We start from the raw sequence: 16,930 nt of genomic DNA, 5'->3' as shown, positions 1-16,930 counted from the left end.
AGAAGGACCATGTGGTGCCCGAGGCAGCAATAGACCCTTGAGACCCTTGGAGACAAGTCCGCTGCAGGCCGATGTATTGAATCTCGACGCAATTTGAGTGTTCCATCGTCATTACAAGGCCCTGAACGTTACAATTAACTATCATTTTTGCGTCGGATTCGAAAATCTAGACTCACAGGAGAACGACCATAAGGTGCCCGAGGCAGCAATAGACCCTTGGAGACAAATCGGCTGGAGGCCGATGTATTGAATCTCGACGCAATTTGAGTGTTCCATCGGCATTAGGAGGCCCTGAACGTTACAATTAACTATCATTTTTGCGTCGTATTCGAAAATCTAGACTCACCGGAGACGGACCATGTGGTGCCCGAGGCAGCGATATCCCCTTGGAGGCAAGTCGGCTGGAGGCCGATGTATTGAATCTCGACGCAATTTGAGAGTTCCATCGTCATTAGGAGGCCCTGAACGTTACAATTAACAATCATTTTTGCGTCCGATTCGAAAATCTAGACTCACAGGAGAACGACCATAAGGTGGTCGAGGCAGCAACAGACCTTTGGAGACAAGTAGGCTGGAGGCCGATGTATTGAATGTCGACGCAATTTGAGTGTTCCATCGTCATTAGGAGGCCCTAAACGTTACAATTCACTATCATTTTCGCGTCGGATTCGAAAATCTAGACTCACAGGAGAAGGACCATGTGGTGCCCGAGGCAGCAATAGACCCTTGGAGACAAGTCGGCTGCAGGCCGATGTATTGAATCTCGACGCAATTTGAGTGTTCCATCGTCACTACAAGGCCCTGAACGTTACAATTAACTATCATTTTTGCGTCGGATTCGAAAATCTAGACTCACAGGAGAACGACCATAAGGTGCCCGAGGCAGCAACAGACCCTTGGAGACAAGTCGGCTGGAGGCCGATGTATTGAATGTCGACGCAATTTGAGTGTTCCATCGTCATTAGGAGGCCCTAAACGTTACAATTCACTATCATTTTCGCGTCGGATTTGAAAATCTAGACTCACAGGAGAAGGACCATGTGGTGCACGAGGCAGCAATAGACCCTTGGAGACAAGTCGGCAGGAGGCCGATGTATTGGATCTCGACGCAATTTGAGTGTTCCATCGGCATTAGGAGGCCCTGAACGTTACAATTGACTATCATTTTTGCGTCGGATTCGAAAATCTAGACTCACAGGAGAAGGACCATGTGGTGCCCGAGGCAGCAATAGACCCTTGGAGACCAGTCGGCTGCAGGCCGATGTATTGAATCTCGACGCAATCTGAGAGTTCCATCGTCATTAGGAGGCCCTAAACGTTACAATTAACTATCATTTTTGCGTCGGATTCGATAATCTAGACATACAAGTGAATGACCATAAGGTGCCCGAGGCAGCAACAGACCCTTGGAGACAAGTCGGCAGGAGGCCGATGTATTGGATCTCGACGCAATTTGAGTGTTCCATCGGCATTAGGAGGCCCTGAACGTTACAATTGACTATCATTTTTGCGTCGGATTCGAAAATCTAGACTCACAGGAGAACGACCATAAGGTGCCCGAGGCAGCAACAGCCCCTTGGAGACAAGTCGGCTGGAGGCCGATGTATTGAATGTCGACGCAATTTGAGTGCTCTATCGTCATTAGGAGGTCCTAAACGTTACAATTCACTATCATTTTCGCGTCGGATTCGAAAATCTAGACTCACAGGAGGAGGACCATGTGGTGCCCGAGGCAGCAATAGACCCTTGGAGACAAGTCGGCTGCAGGCCGATGTATTGAATCTCGACGCAATTTGAGTGTTCCATCGTCACTACAAGGCTCTGAACGTTACAATTAACTATCATTTTTGCGTCGGATTCGATAATCTAGACTTACAAGAGAACGACCATAAGGTGCCCGAGGCAGCAACAGACCCTTGGAGACAAGTCGGCTGGAGGCCGATGTATTGAATCTCGACGCAATTTGAGTGTTCCATCGGCATTAGGAGGCCCTGAACGTTACAATTAACTATCATTTTTGCGTCGGATTCGATAATCTAGATTTACAAGAGAACGACCATAAGGTGCCCGAGGCAGCAACAGACCCTTGGAGACAAGTCGGCTGGAGGCCGATGTATTGAATCTCGACGCAATTTGAGTGTTCCATCGGCATTAGGAGGCCCTGAACGTTACAATTAACTATCATTTTTGCGTCGGATTCGAAAATCTAGACTCACAGGAGAAGGACCATGTGGTGCCCGAGGCAGCAATAGACCCTTGGAGACAAGTCGGCTGCAGGCCGATGTATTGAATCTTGACGCAATTTGAGTGCTCCATCGTCATTACAGGGCCCTGAACGCTACAATTAACTATCATTTTTGCGTCGGATTCGAAAATCTAGACTCACAGGAGAAGGACCATGTGGTGCCCGAGGCAGCAATAGACCCTAGGAGACAAGTCGGCAAGAGGCCGATGTATTGAATCTCGACGCAATTTGAGTGTTCCATCGGCATTAGGAGGCCCTGAACGTTACAATTAACTATCAGTTTTCCGTCGGATTCGAAAATCTAGACTCACCGGAGACGGACCATGTGGTGCCCGAGGCAGCGATATCCCCTTGGAGGCAAGTCGGCTGGAGGCCGATGTATTGAATCTCGACGCAATTTGAGTGTTCCATCGCCATTACAAGGCCCTGAACATTACAATTAACTATCATTTTTGCGTCGGATTCGAGAATCTAGACTCACAGGAGAACGACCATAGGGTGCCCGAGGCAGCAATAGACCCTTGGAGACAAGTCGGCTGGAGGCCGATGTATTGAATCTCGACGCAATTTGAGTGTTCCATCGGCATTAGGAGGCCCTGAACGTTACAATTAACTATCAGTTTTGCGTCGGATTCGAAAATCTAGACTCACCGGAGACGGACCATGTGGTGCCCGAGGCAGCGATATCCCCTTGGAGGCAAGTCGGCTGGAGGCCGATGTATTGAATCTCGACGCAATTTGAGAGTTCCATCGTCATTAGGAGGCCCTGAACGTTACAATTAACAATCATTTTTGCGTCCGATTCGAAAATCTAGACTCACAGGAGAACGACCATAAGGTGGTCGAGGTAGCAACAGACCTTTGGAGACAAGTAGGCTGGAGGCCGATGTATTGAATGTCGACGCAATTTGAGTGTTCCATCGTCATTAGGAGGCCCTAAACGTTACAATTCACTATCATTTTCGCGTCGGATTCGAAAATCTAGACTCACAGGAGAAGGACCATGTGGTGCCCGAGGCAGCAATAGACCCTTGGAGACAAGTCGGCTGCAGGCCGATGTATTGAATCTCGACGCAATTTGAGTGTTCCATCGTCACTACAAGGCCCTGAACGTTACAATTAACTATCATTTTTGCGTCGGATTCGAAAATCTAGACTCACAGGAGAACGACCATAAGGTGCCCGAGGCAGCAACAGACCCTTGGAGACAAGTCGGCTGGAGGCACATGTATTGAATCTCGACGCAATTTGAGTGTTCCATCGTCACTACAAGGCCCTGAACGTTACAATTAACTATCATTTTTGCGTCGGATTCGATAATCTAGACTTACAAGAGAACGACCATAAGGTGCCCGAGGCAGCAACAGACCCTTGGAGACAAGTCGGCTGGAGGCCGATGTATTGAATCTCGACGCAATTTGAGTGTTCTATCGGCATTAGGAGGCCCTGAACGTTACAATTAACTATCATTTTTGCGTCGGATTCGAAAATCTAGACTCACCGGAGACGGACCATGTGGTGCCCGAGGCAGCGATATCCCATTGGAGACAAGTCGGCTGGAGACCGATGTATTGAATCTCGACGCAATTTGAAAGTTCCATCGTCATTAGGAGGCCCTGAACGTTACAATTAACAATCATTTTTGCGTCGGATTCGAAAATCTAGACTCACAGGAGAACGAATATAAGGTGCCCGAGGCAGCAATAGACCCTTGGAGACAAGTCGGCTGGAGGACGATGTATTGAATCTCGACGCAATTTGAGAGTTCCATCGGCATTAGGAGGCCCTGAACGTTTCAATTAACTATGATTTTTGCGTCGGATTCGAAAATCTAGACTTACAAGAGAACGACCATAAGGTTCCCGAGGCAGCATTAGACCCTTGGAGTCAAGTCGGCTGGAGGCCGATGTATTGAATCTCGACGCAATTTGAGTGTTCCATCGTCATTAGGAGGCCCTGAACGTTACAATTGACTATCATTTTTGCGTCGGATTCGAAAATCTAGACTCACAGGAGAAGGACCATGTGGTGCCCGAGGCAGCAATAGACCCTTGAGACCCTTGGAGACAAGTCCGCTGCAGGCCGATGTATTGAATCTCGACGCAATTTGAGTGTTCCATCGTCATTACAAGGCCCTGAACGTTACAATTAACTATCATTTTTGCGTCGGATTCGAAAATCTAGACTCACAGGAGAACGACCATAAGGTGCCCGAGGCAGCAATAGACCCTTGGAGACAAATCGGCTGGAGGCCGATGTATTGAATCTCGACGCAATTTGAGTGTTCCATCGGCATTAGGAGGCCCTGAACGTTACAATTAACTATCATTTTTGCGTCGTATTCGAAAATCTAGACTCACCGGAGACGGACCATGTGGTGCCCGAGGCAGCGATATCCCCTTGGAGGCAAGTCGGCTGGAGGCCGATGTATTGAATCTCGACGCAATTTGAGAGTTCCATCGTCATTAGGAGGCCCTGAACGTTACAATTAACAATCATTTTTGCGTCCGATTCGAAAATCTAGACTCACAGGAGAACGACCATAAGGTGGTCGAGGCAGCAACAGACCTTTGGAGACAAGTAGGCTGGAGGCCGATGTATTGAATGTCGACGCAATTTGAGTGTTCCATCGTCATTAGGAGGCCCTAAACGTTACAATTCACTATCATTTTCGCGTCGGATTCGAAAAACTAGACTCACAGGAGAAGGACCATGTGGTGCCCGAGGCAGCAATAGACCCTTGGAGACAAGTCGGCTGCAGGCCGATGTATTGAATCTCGACGCAATTTGAGTGTTCCATCGTCACTACAAGGCCCTGAACGTTACAATTAACTATCATTTTTGCGTCGGATTCGAAAATCTAGACTCACAGGAGAACGACCATAAGGTGCCCGAGGCAGCAACAGACCCTTGGAGACAAGTCGGCTGGAGGCCGATGTATTGAATGTCGACGCAATTTGAGTGTTCCATCGTCATTAGGAGGCCCTAAACGTTACAATTCACTATCATTTTCGCGTCGGATTTGAAAATCTAGACTCACAGGAGAAGGACCATGTGGTGCACGAGGCAGCAATAGACCCTTGGAGACAAGTCGGCAGGAGGCCGATGTATTGGATCTCGACGCAATTTGAGTGTTCCATCGGCATTAGGAGGCCCTGAACGTTACAATTGACTATCATTTTTGCGTCGGATTCGAAAATCTAGACTCACAGGAGAAGGACCATGTGGTGCCCGAGGCAGCAATAGACCCTTGGAGACCAGTCGGCTGCAGGCCGATGTATTGAATCTCGACGCAATCTGAGAGTTCCATCGTCATTAGGAGGCCCTAAACGTTACAATTAACTATCATTTTTGCGTCGGATTCGATAATCTAGACATACAAGTGAATGACCATAAGGTGCCCGAGGCAGCAACAGACCCTTGGAGACAAGTCGGCAGGAGGCCGATGTATTGGATCTCGACGCAATTTGAGTGTTCCATCGGCATTAGGAGGCCCTGAACGTTACAATTGACTATCATTTTTGCGTCGGATTCGAAAATCTAGACTCACAGGAGAACGACCATAAGGTGCCCGAGGCAGCAACAGCCCCTTGGAGACAAGTCGGCTGGAGGCCGATGTATTGAATGTCGACGCAATTTGAGTGCTCTATCGTCATTAGGAGGTCCTAAACGTTACAATTCACTATCATTTTCGCGTCGGATTCGAAAATCTAGACTCACAGGAGGAGGACCATGTGGTGCCCGAGGCAGCAATAGACCCTTGGAGACAAGTCGGCTGCAGGCCGATGTATTGAATCTCGACGCAATTTGAGTGTTCCATCGTCACTACAAGGCCCTGAACGTTGCAATTAACTATCATTTTTGCGTCGGATTCGATAATCTAGACTTACAAGAGAACGACCATAAGGTGCCCGAGGCAGCAACAGACCCTTGGAGACAAGTCGGCTGGAGGCCGATGTATTGAATCTCGACGCAATTTGAGTGTTCCATCGGCATTAGGAGGCCCTGAACGTTACAATTAACTATCATTTTTGCGTCGGATTCGATAATCTAGATTTACAAGAGAACGACCATAAGGTGCCCGAGGCAGCAACAGACCCTTGGAGACAAGTCGGCTGGAGGCCGATGTATTGAATCTCGACGCAATTTGAGTGTTCCATCGGCATTAGGAGGCCCTGAACGTTACAATTAACTATCATTTTTGCGTCGGATTCGAAAATCTAGACTCACAGGAGAAGGACCATGTGGTGCCCGAGGCAGCAATAGACCCTTGGAGACAAGTCGGCTGCAGGCCGATGTATTGAATCTTGACGCAATTTGAGTGCTCCATCGTCATTACAGGGCCCTGAACGCTACAATTAACTATCATTTTTGCGTCGGATTCGAAAATCTAGACTCACAGGAGAAGGACCATGTGGTGCCCGAGGCAGCAATAGACCCTAGGAGACAAGTCGGCAGGAGGCCGATGTATTGAATCTCGACGCAATTTGAGTGTTCCATCGGCATTAGGAGGCCCTGAACGTTACAATTAACTATCAGTTTTGCGTCGGATTCGAAAATCTAGACTCACCGGAGACGGACCATGTGGTGCCCGAGGCAGCGATATCCCCTTGGAGGCAAGTCGGCTGGAGGCCGATGTATTGAATCTCGACGCAATTTGAGTGTTCCATCGCCATTACAAGGCCCTGAACATTACAATTAACTATCATTTTTGCGTCGGATTCGAGAATCTAGACTCACAGGAGAACGACCATAAGGTGCCCGAGGCAGCAATAGACCCTTGGAGACAAGTCGGCTGGAGGCCGATGTATTGAATCTCGACGCAATTTGAGTGTTCCATCGGCATTAGGAGGCCCTGAACGTTACAATTAACTATCTGTTTTGCGTCGGATTCGAAAATCTAGACTCACCGGAGACGGACCATGTGGTGCCCGAGGCAGCGATATCCCCTTGGAGGCAAGTCGGCTGGAGGCCGATGTATTGAATCTCGACGCAATTTGAGAGTTCCATCGTCATTAGGAGGCCCTGAACGTTACAATTAACAATCATTTTTGCGTCCGATTCGAAAATCTAGACTCACAGGAGAACGACCATAAGGTGGTCGAGGTAGCAACAGACCTTTGGAGACAAGTAGGCTGGAGGCCGATGTATTGAATGTCGACGCAATTTGAGTGTTCCATCGTCATTAGGAGGCCCTAAACGTTACAATTCACTATCATTTTCGCGTCGGATTCGAAAATCTAGACTCACAGGAGAAGGACCATGTGGTGCCCGAGGCAGCAATAGACCCTTGGAGACAAGTCGGCTGCAGGCCGATGTATTGAATCTCGACGCAATTTGAGTGTTCCATCGTCACTACAAGGCCCTGAACGTTACAATTAACTATCATTTTTGCGTCGGATTCGAAAATCTAGACTCACCGGAGACGGACCATGTGGTGCCCGAGGCAGCGATATCCCATTGGAGACAAGTCGGCTGGAGACCGATGTATTGAATCTCGACGCAATTTGAAAGTTCCATCGTCATTAGGAGGCCCTGAACGTTACAATTAACAATCATTTTTGCGTCGGATTCGAAAATCTAGACTCACAGGAGAACGAATATAAGGTGCCCGAGGCAGCAATAGACCCTTGGAGACAAGTCGGCTGGAGGACGATGTATTGAATCTCGACGCAATTTGAGAGTTCCATCGGCATTAGGAGGCCCTGAACGTTTCAATTAACTATGATTTTTGCGTCGGATTCGAAAATCTAGACTTACAAGAGAACGACCATAAGGTTCCCGAGGCAGCATTAGACCCTTGGAGTCAAGTCGGCTGGAGGCCGATGTATTGAATCTCGACGCAATTTGAGTGTTCCATCGTCATTAGGTGGCCCTGAACGTTACAATTGACTATCATTTTTGCGTCGGATTCGAAAATCTAGACTCACAGGAGAAGGACCATGTGGTGCCCGAGGCAGCAATAGACCCTTGAGACCCTTGGAGACAAGTCGGCTGCAGGCCGATGTATTGAATCTCGACGCAATTTGAGTGTTCCATCGTCATTACAAGGCCCTGAACGTTACAATTAACTATCATTTTTGCGTCGGATTCGAAAATCTAGACTCACAGGAGAACGACCATAAGGTGCCCGAGGCAGCAATAGACCCTTGGAGACAAATCGGCTGGAGGCCGATGTATTGAATCTCGACGCAATTTGAGTGTTCCATCGGCATTAGGAGGCCCTGAACGTTACAATTAACTATCATTTTTGCGTCGTATTCGAAAATCTAGACTCACCGGAGACGGACCATGTGGTGCCCGAGGCAGCGATATCCCCTTGGAGGCAAGTCGGCTGGAGGCCGATGTATTGAATCTCGACGCAATTTGAGAGTTCCATCGTCATTAGGAGGCCCTGAACGTTACAATTAACAATCATTTTTGCGTCCGATTCGAAAATCTAGACTCACAGGAGAACGACCATAAGGTGGTCGAGGCAGCAACAGACCTTTGGAGACAAGTAGGCTGGAGGCCGATGTATTGAATGTCGACGCAATTTGAGTGTTCCATCGTCATTAGGAGGCCCTAAACGTTACAATTCACTATCATTTTCGCGTCGGATTCGAAAATCTAGACTCACAGGAGAAGGACCATGTGGTGCCCGAGGCAGCAATAGACCCTTGGAGACAAGTCGGCTGAGGGCCGATGTATTGAATCTCGACGCAATTTGAGTGTTCCATCGTCACTACAAGGCCCTGAACGTTACAATTAACTATCATTTTTGCGTCGGATTCGAAAATCTAGACTCACAGGAGAACGACCATAAGGTGCCCGAGGCAGCAACAGACCCTTGGAGACAAGTCGGCTGGAGGCCGATGTATTGAATGTCGACGCAATTTGAGTGTTCCATCGTCATTAGGAGGCCCTAAACGTTACAATTCACTATCATTTTCGCGTCGGATTTGAAAATCTAGACTCACAGGAGAAGGACCATGTGGTGCACGAGGCAGCAATAGACCCTTGGAGACAAGTCGGCAGGAGGCCGATGTATTGGATCTCGACGCAATTTGAGTGTTCCATCGGCATTAGGAGGCCCTGAACGTTACAATTGACTATCATTTTTGCGTCGGATTCGAAAATCTAGACTCACAGGAGAAGGACCATGTGGTGCCCGAGGCAGCAATAGACCCTTGGAGACCAGTCGGCTGCAGGCCGATGTATTGAATCTCGACGCAATCTGAGAGTTCCATCGCCATTAGGAGGCCCTAAACGTTACAATTAACTATCATATTTGCGTCGGATTCGATAATCTAGACATACAAGTGAATGACCATAAGGTGCCCGAGGCAGCAACAGACCCTTGGAGACAAGTCGGCAAGAGGCCGATGTATTGGATCTCGACGCAATTTGAGTGTTCCATCGGCATTAGGAGGCCCTGAACGTTACAATTGACTATCATTTTTGCGTCGGATTCGAAAATCTAGACTCACAGGAGAACGACCATAAGGTGCCCGAGGCAGCAACAGCCCCTTGGAGACAAGTCGGCTGGAGGCCGATGTATTGAATGTCGACGCAATTTGAGTGCTCTATCGTCATTAGGAGGTCCTAAACGTTACAATTCACTATCAGTTTCGCGTCGGATTCGAAAATCTAGACTCACAGGAAGAGGACCATGTGGTGCCCGAGGCAGCAATAGACCCTTGGAGACAAGTCGGCTGCAGGCCGATGTATTGAATCTCGACGCAATTTGAGTGTTCCATCGTCACTACAAGGCCCTGAACGTTACAATTAACTATCATTTTTGCGTCGGATTCTATAATCTAGACTTACAAGAGAACGACCATAAGGTGCCCGAGGCAGCAACAGACCCTTGGAGACAAGTCGGCTGGAGGCCGATGTATTGAATCTCGACGCAATTTGAGTGTTCCATCGGCATTAGGAGGCCCTGAACGTTACAATTAACTATCATTTTTGCGTCGGATTCGGTAATCTAGATTTACAAGAGAACGACCATAAGGTGCCCGAGGCAGCAACAGACCCTTGGAGACAAGTCGGCTGGAGGCCGATGTATTGAATCTCGACGCAATTTGAGTGTTCCATCGGCATTAGGAGGCCCTGAACGTTACAATTAACTATCATTTTTGCGTCGGATTCGAAAATCTAGACTCACCGGAGACGGACCATGTGGTGCCCGAGGCAGCGATATCCCCTTGGAGACAAGTCGGCTGGAGGCCGATGTATTGAATCTCGACGCAATTTGAGAGTTCCATCGTCATTAGGAGGCCCTGAACGTTACAATTAACAATCATTTTTGCGTCGGATTCGAAAATCTAGACTCACAGGAGAACGAATATAAGGTGCCCGAGGCAGCAATAGACCCTTGGAGACAAGTCGGCTGGAGGACGATGTATTGAATCTCGACGCAATTTGAGAGTTCCATCGGCATTAGGAGGCCCTGAACGTTTCAATTAACTATGATTTTTGCGTCGGATTCGAAAATCTAGACTTACAAGAGAACGACCATAAGGTTCCCGAGGCAGCATTAGACCCTTGGAGTCAAGTCGGCTGGAGGCCGATGTATTGAATCTCGACGCAATTTGAGTGTTCCATCGTCATTAGGAGGCCCTGAACGTTACAATCAACTATCATTTTTGCGTCGGATTCGAAAATCTAGACTCACAGGAGAAGGACCATAAGGTGTCGAGGCAGCATCAGACCCTTGGAGACAAGTCGGCTGGAGGCCGATGTATTGAATCTCGACGCAATTTGAGTGTTCCATCGTCATTAGGAGGCCCCAAACGTTACAATTAACCATCATTTTTGCGTCGGATTCGAAAATCTAGACTCACAGGAGAAGGACCATGTGGTGCCCGAGGCAGCAATAGACCCTTGGAGACAAGTCGGCTGCAGGCCGATGTATTGAATCTTGACGCAATTTGAGTGCTCCATCGTCATTACAGGGCCCTGAACGCTACAATTAACTATCATTTTTGCGTCGGATTCGAAAATCTAGACTCACAGGAGAAGGACCATGTGGTGCCCGAGGCAGCAACAGACCCTTGGAGACAAGTCGGCTGGAGGCCGATGTATTGAATCTCGACGCAATTTGAGTGTTCCATCGTCATTACAGGGCCCTGAACGTTACAATTAACTATCATTTTTGCGTCGGATTCGAAAATCTAGACTCACAGGAGAACGACTATAAGGTGCCCGAGGCAGCAATAGACCCTTGGAGACAAGTCGGCAGGAGGCCGATGTATTGGATCTCGACGCAATTTGAGAGTTCCATCGGCATTAGGAGGCCCTGAACGTTACAATTGACTATCATTTTTGCGTCGGATTCGAAAATCTAGACTCACAGGAGAAGGTCCATGTGGTGCCCGAGGCAGCAGTAGACCCTTGAGACCCTTGGAGACAAGTCCGCTGCAGGCCGATGTATTGAATCTCGACGCAATTTGAGTGTTCCATCGTCATTACAAGGCCCTGAACGTTACAATTAACTATCATTTTTGCGTCGGATTCGAGAATCTAGACTCTCAGGAGAACGACCATAAGGTGCCCGAAACAGCAATAGACCCTTGGAGACAAGTCGGCTGGAGGCCGATGTATTGAATCTCGACGCAATTTGAGTGTTCCATCGGCATTAGGAGGCCCTGAACGTTACAATTAACTATCAGTTTTGCGTCGGATTCGAAAATCTAGACTCACCGGAGACGGACCATGTGGTGCCCGAGGCAGCGATATCCCCTTGGAGGCAAGTCGGCTGGAGGCCGATGTATTGAATCTCGACGCAATTTGAGAGTTCCATCGTCATTAGGAGGCCCTGAACGTTACAATTAACAGTCATTTTTGCGTCCGATTCGAAAATCTAGACTCACAGGAGAACGACCATAAGGTGGTCGAGGCAGCAACAGACCTTTGGAGACAAGTAGGCTGGAGGCCGATATATTGAATGTCGACGCAATTTGAGTGTTCCATCGTCATTAGGAGGCCCTAAACGTTACAATTCACTATCATTTTCGCGTCGGATTCGAAAATCTAGACTCACAGGAGAAGGACCATGTGGTGCCCGAGGCAGCAATAGACCCTTGGAGACAAGTCGGCTGCAGGCCGATGTATTGAATCTCGACGCAATTTGAGTGTTCCATCGTCACTACAAGGCCCTGAACGTTACAATTAACTATCATTTTTGCGTCGGATTCGAAAATCTAGACTCACCGGAGACAGACCATGTGGTGCCCGAGGCAGCGATATCCCATTGGAGACAAGTCGGCTGGAGACCGATGTATTGAATCTCGACGCAATTTGAAAGTTCCATCGTCATTAGGAGGCCCTGAACGTTACAATTAACAATCATTTTTGCGTCGGATTCGAAAATCTAGACTCACAGGAGAACGAATATAAGGTGCCCGAGGCAGCAATAGACCCTTGGAGACAAGTCGGCTGGAGGACGATGTATTGAATCTCGACGCAATTTGAGAGTTCCATCGGCATTAGGAGGCCCTGAACGTTTCAATTAACTATGATTTTTGCGTCGGATTCGAAAATCTAGACTTACAAGAGAACGACCATAAGGTTCCTGAGGCAGCATTAGACCCTTGGAGTCAAGTCGGCTGGAGGCCGATGTATTGAATCTCGACGCAATTTGAGTGTTCCATCGTCATTAGGAGGCCCTGAACGTTACAATCAACTATCATTTTTGCGTCGGATTCGAAAATCTAGACTCACAGGAGAAGGACCATGTGGTGCCCGAGGCAGCAATAGACCCTTGGAGACAAGTCCGCTGCAGGCCGATGTATTGAATCTCGACGCAATTTGAGTGTTCCATCGTCATTACAAGGCCCTGAACGTTACAATTAACTATCATTTTTGCGTCGGATTCGAAAATCTAGAGTTACAAGAGAACGACCATGAGGTGCCCGAGACTGCAATATCCTCTTGGATACAAGTCGACTGGAGGTCGATGTATTGAATCTCGACGCAATTTGAGTCTTCTATCGTCATTAGGAGGCGCTGAACGTTACAATTCACTATCATTTTTGCGTCGGATTCGATAATCTAAACTCACAGGAGAACGACCATAAGGTGTCGAGGCAGCAACAGACCCTTGGAGACAAGTCGGCTGGAGGCCGATGTATTGAATCTCGACGCAATTTGAGTGTTCCATCGTCATTAGGAGGCCCCAAACGTTACAATTAACCATCATTTTTGCGTCGGATTCGAAAATCTAGACTCACAGGAGAAGGACCATGTGGTGCCCGAGGCAGCAATAGACCCTTGGAGACAAGTCGGCTGCAGGCCGATGTATTGAATCTTGACGCAATTTGAGTGCTCCATCGTCATTACAGGGCCCTGAACGCTACAATTAACTATCATTTTTGCGTCGGATTCGAAAATCTAGACTCACAGGAGAAGGACCATGTGGTGCCCGAGGCAGCAATAGACCCTAGGAGACAAGTCGGCAGGAGGCCGATGTATTGAGTCTCGACGCAATTTGAGTGTTCCATCGTCATTACAGGGCCCTGAACGTTACAATTAACTATCATTTTTGCGTCGGATTCGAAAATCTAGACTCACAGGAGAACGACTATAAGGTGCCCGAGGCAGCAATAGACCCTTGGAGACAAGTCGGCAGGAGGCCGATGTATTGGATCTCGACGCAATTTGAGAGTTCCATCGGCATTAGGAGGCCCTGAACGTTACAATTGACTATCATTTTTGCGTCGGATTCGAAAATCTAGACTCACAGGAGAAGGACCATGTGGTGCCCGAGGCAGCAATAGACCCTTGAGACCCTTGGAGACAAGTCCGCTGCAGGCCGATGTATTGAATCTCGACGCAATTTGAGTGTTCCATCGTCATTACAAGGCCCTGAACGTTACAATTAACTATCATTTTTGCGTCGGATTCGAAAATCTAGACTCACAGGAGAACGACCATAAGGTGCCCGAGGCAGCAATAGACCCTTGGAGACAAGTCGGCTGGAGGCCGATGTATTGAATCTCGACGCAATTTGAGTGTTCCATCGGCATTAGGAGGCCCTGAACGTTACAATTAACTATCATTTTTGCGTCGTATTCGAAAATCTAGACTCACCGGAGACGGACCATGTGGTGCCCGAGGCAGCGATATCCCCTTGGAGGCAAGTCGGCTGGAGGCCGATGTATTGAATCTCGACGCAATTTGAGAGTTCCATCGTCATTAGGAGGCCCTGAACGTTACAATTAACAATCATTTTTGCGTCCGATTCGAAAATCTAGACTCACAGGAGAACGACCATAAGGTGGTCGAGGCAGCAACAGACCTTTGGAGACAAGTAGGCTGGAGGCCGATGTATTGAATGTCGACGCAATTTGAGTGTTCCATCGTCATTAGGAGGCCCTAAACGTTACAATTCACTATCATTTTCGCGTCGGATTCGAAAATCTAGACTCACAGGAGAAGGACCATGTGGTGCCCGAGGCAGCAATAGACCCTTGGAGACAAGTCGGCTGCAGGCCGATGTATTGAATCTCGACGCAATTTGAGTGTTCCATCGTCACTACAAGGCCCTGAACGTGACAATTAACTATCATTTTTGCGTCGAATTCGAAAATCTAGACTCACAGGAGAACGACCATAAGGTGCCCGAGGCAGCAACAGACCCTTGGAGACAAGTCGGCTGGAGGCCGATGTATTGAATGTCGACGCAATTTGAGTGTTCCATCGTCATTAGGAGGCCCTAAACGTTACAATTCACTATCATTTTCGCGTCGGATTTGAAAATCTAGACTCACAGGAGAAGGACCATGTGGTGCACGAGGCAGCAATAGACCCATGGAGACAAGTCGGCAGGAGGCCGATGTATTGGATCTCGACGCAATTTGAGTGTTCCATCGGCATTAAAAGGCCCTGAACGTTACAATTGACTATCATTTTTGCGTCGGATTCGAAAATCTAGACTCACAGGAGAAGGACCATGTGGTGCCCGAGGCAGCAATAGACCCTTGGAGACCAGTCGGCTGCAGGCCGATGTATTGAATCTCGACGCAATCTGAGAGTTCCATCGTCATTAGGAGGCCCTGAACGTTACAATTGACTATCATTTTTGCGTCGGATTCGAAAATCTAGACTCACAGGAGAAGGTCCATGTGGTGCCCGAGGCAGCAGTAGACCCTTGAGACCCTTGGAGACAAGTCCGCTGCAGGCCGATGTATTGAATCTCGACGCAATTTGAGTGTTCCATCGTCATTACAAGGCCCTGAACGTTACAATTAACTATCATTTTTGCGTCGGATTCGAGAATCTAGACTCACAGGAGAACGACCATAAGGTGCCCGAAACAGCAATAGACCCTTGGAGACAAGTCGGCTGGAGGCCGATGTATTGAATCTCGACGCAATTTGAGTGTTCCATCGGCATTAGGAGGCCCTGAACGTTACAATTAACTATCAGTTTTGCGTCGGATTCGAAAATCTAGACTCACCGGAGACGGACCATGTGGTGCCCGAGGCAGCGATATCCCCTTGGAGGCAAGTCGGCTGGAGGCCGATGTATTGAATCTCGACGCAATTTGAGAGTTCCATCGTCATTAGGAGGCCCTGAACGTTACAATTAACAATCATTTTTGCGTCCGATTCGAAAATCTAGACTCACAGGAGAACGACCATAAGGTGGTCGAGGCAGCAACAGACCTTTGGAGACAAGTAGGCTGGAGGCCGATATATTGAATGTCGACGCAATTTGAGTGTTCCATCGTCATTAGGAGGCCCTAAACGTTACAATTCACTATCATTTTCGCGTCGGATTCGAAAATCTAGACTCACAGGAGAAGGACCATGTGGTGCCCGAGGCAGCAATAGACCCTTGGAGACAAGTCGGCTGCAGGCCGATGTATTGAATCTCGACGCAATTTGAGTGTTCCATCGTCACTACAAGGCCCTGAACGTTACAATTAACTATCATTTTTGCGTCGGATTCGAAAATCTAGACTCACCGGAGACAGACCATGTGGTGCCCGAGGCAGCGATATCCCATTGGAGACAAGTCGGCTGGAGACCGATGTATTGAATCTCGACGCAATTTGAAAGTTCCATCGTCATTAGGAGGCCCTGAACGTTACAATTAACAATCATTTTTGCGTCGGATTCGAAAATCTAGACTCACAGGAGAACGAATATAAGGTGCCCGAGGCAGCAATAGACCCTTGGAGACAAGTCGGCTGGAGGACGATGTATTGAATCTCGACGCAATTTGAGAGTTCCATCGGCATTCGGAGGCCCTGAACGTTTCAATTAACTATGATTTTTGCGTCGGATTCGAAAATCTAGACTTACAAGAGAACGACCATAAGGTTCCTGAGGCAGCATTAGACCCTTGGAGTCAAGTCGGCTGGAGGCCGATGTATTGAATCTCGACGCAATTTGAGTGTTCCATCGTCATTAGGAGGCCCTGAACGTTACAATCAACTATCATTTTTGCGTCGGATTCGAAAATCTAGACTCACAGGAGAAGGACCATGTGGTGCCCGAGGCAGCAATAGACCCTTGGAGACAAGTCCGCTGCAGGCCGATGTATTGAATCTCGACGCAATTTGAGTGTTCCATCGTCATTACAAGGCCCTGAACGTTACAATTAACTATCATTTTTGCGTCGGATTCGAAAATCTAGAGTTACAAGAGAACGACCATGAGGTGCCCGAGACTGCAATATCCTCTTGGATACAAG

Source organism: Schistocerca serialis, chromosome 1 (assembly GCF_023864345.2).
Source record: "Schistocerca serialis cubense isolate TAMUIC-IGC-003099 chromosome 1, iqSchSeri2.2, whole genome shotgun sequence".
Taxonomy (NCBI): Eukaryota; Metazoa; Arthropoda; class Insecta; order Orthoptera; family Acrididae; genus Schistocerca; species Schistocerca serialis.
Note: the sequence above shows the minus strand (reverse complement) of the source record.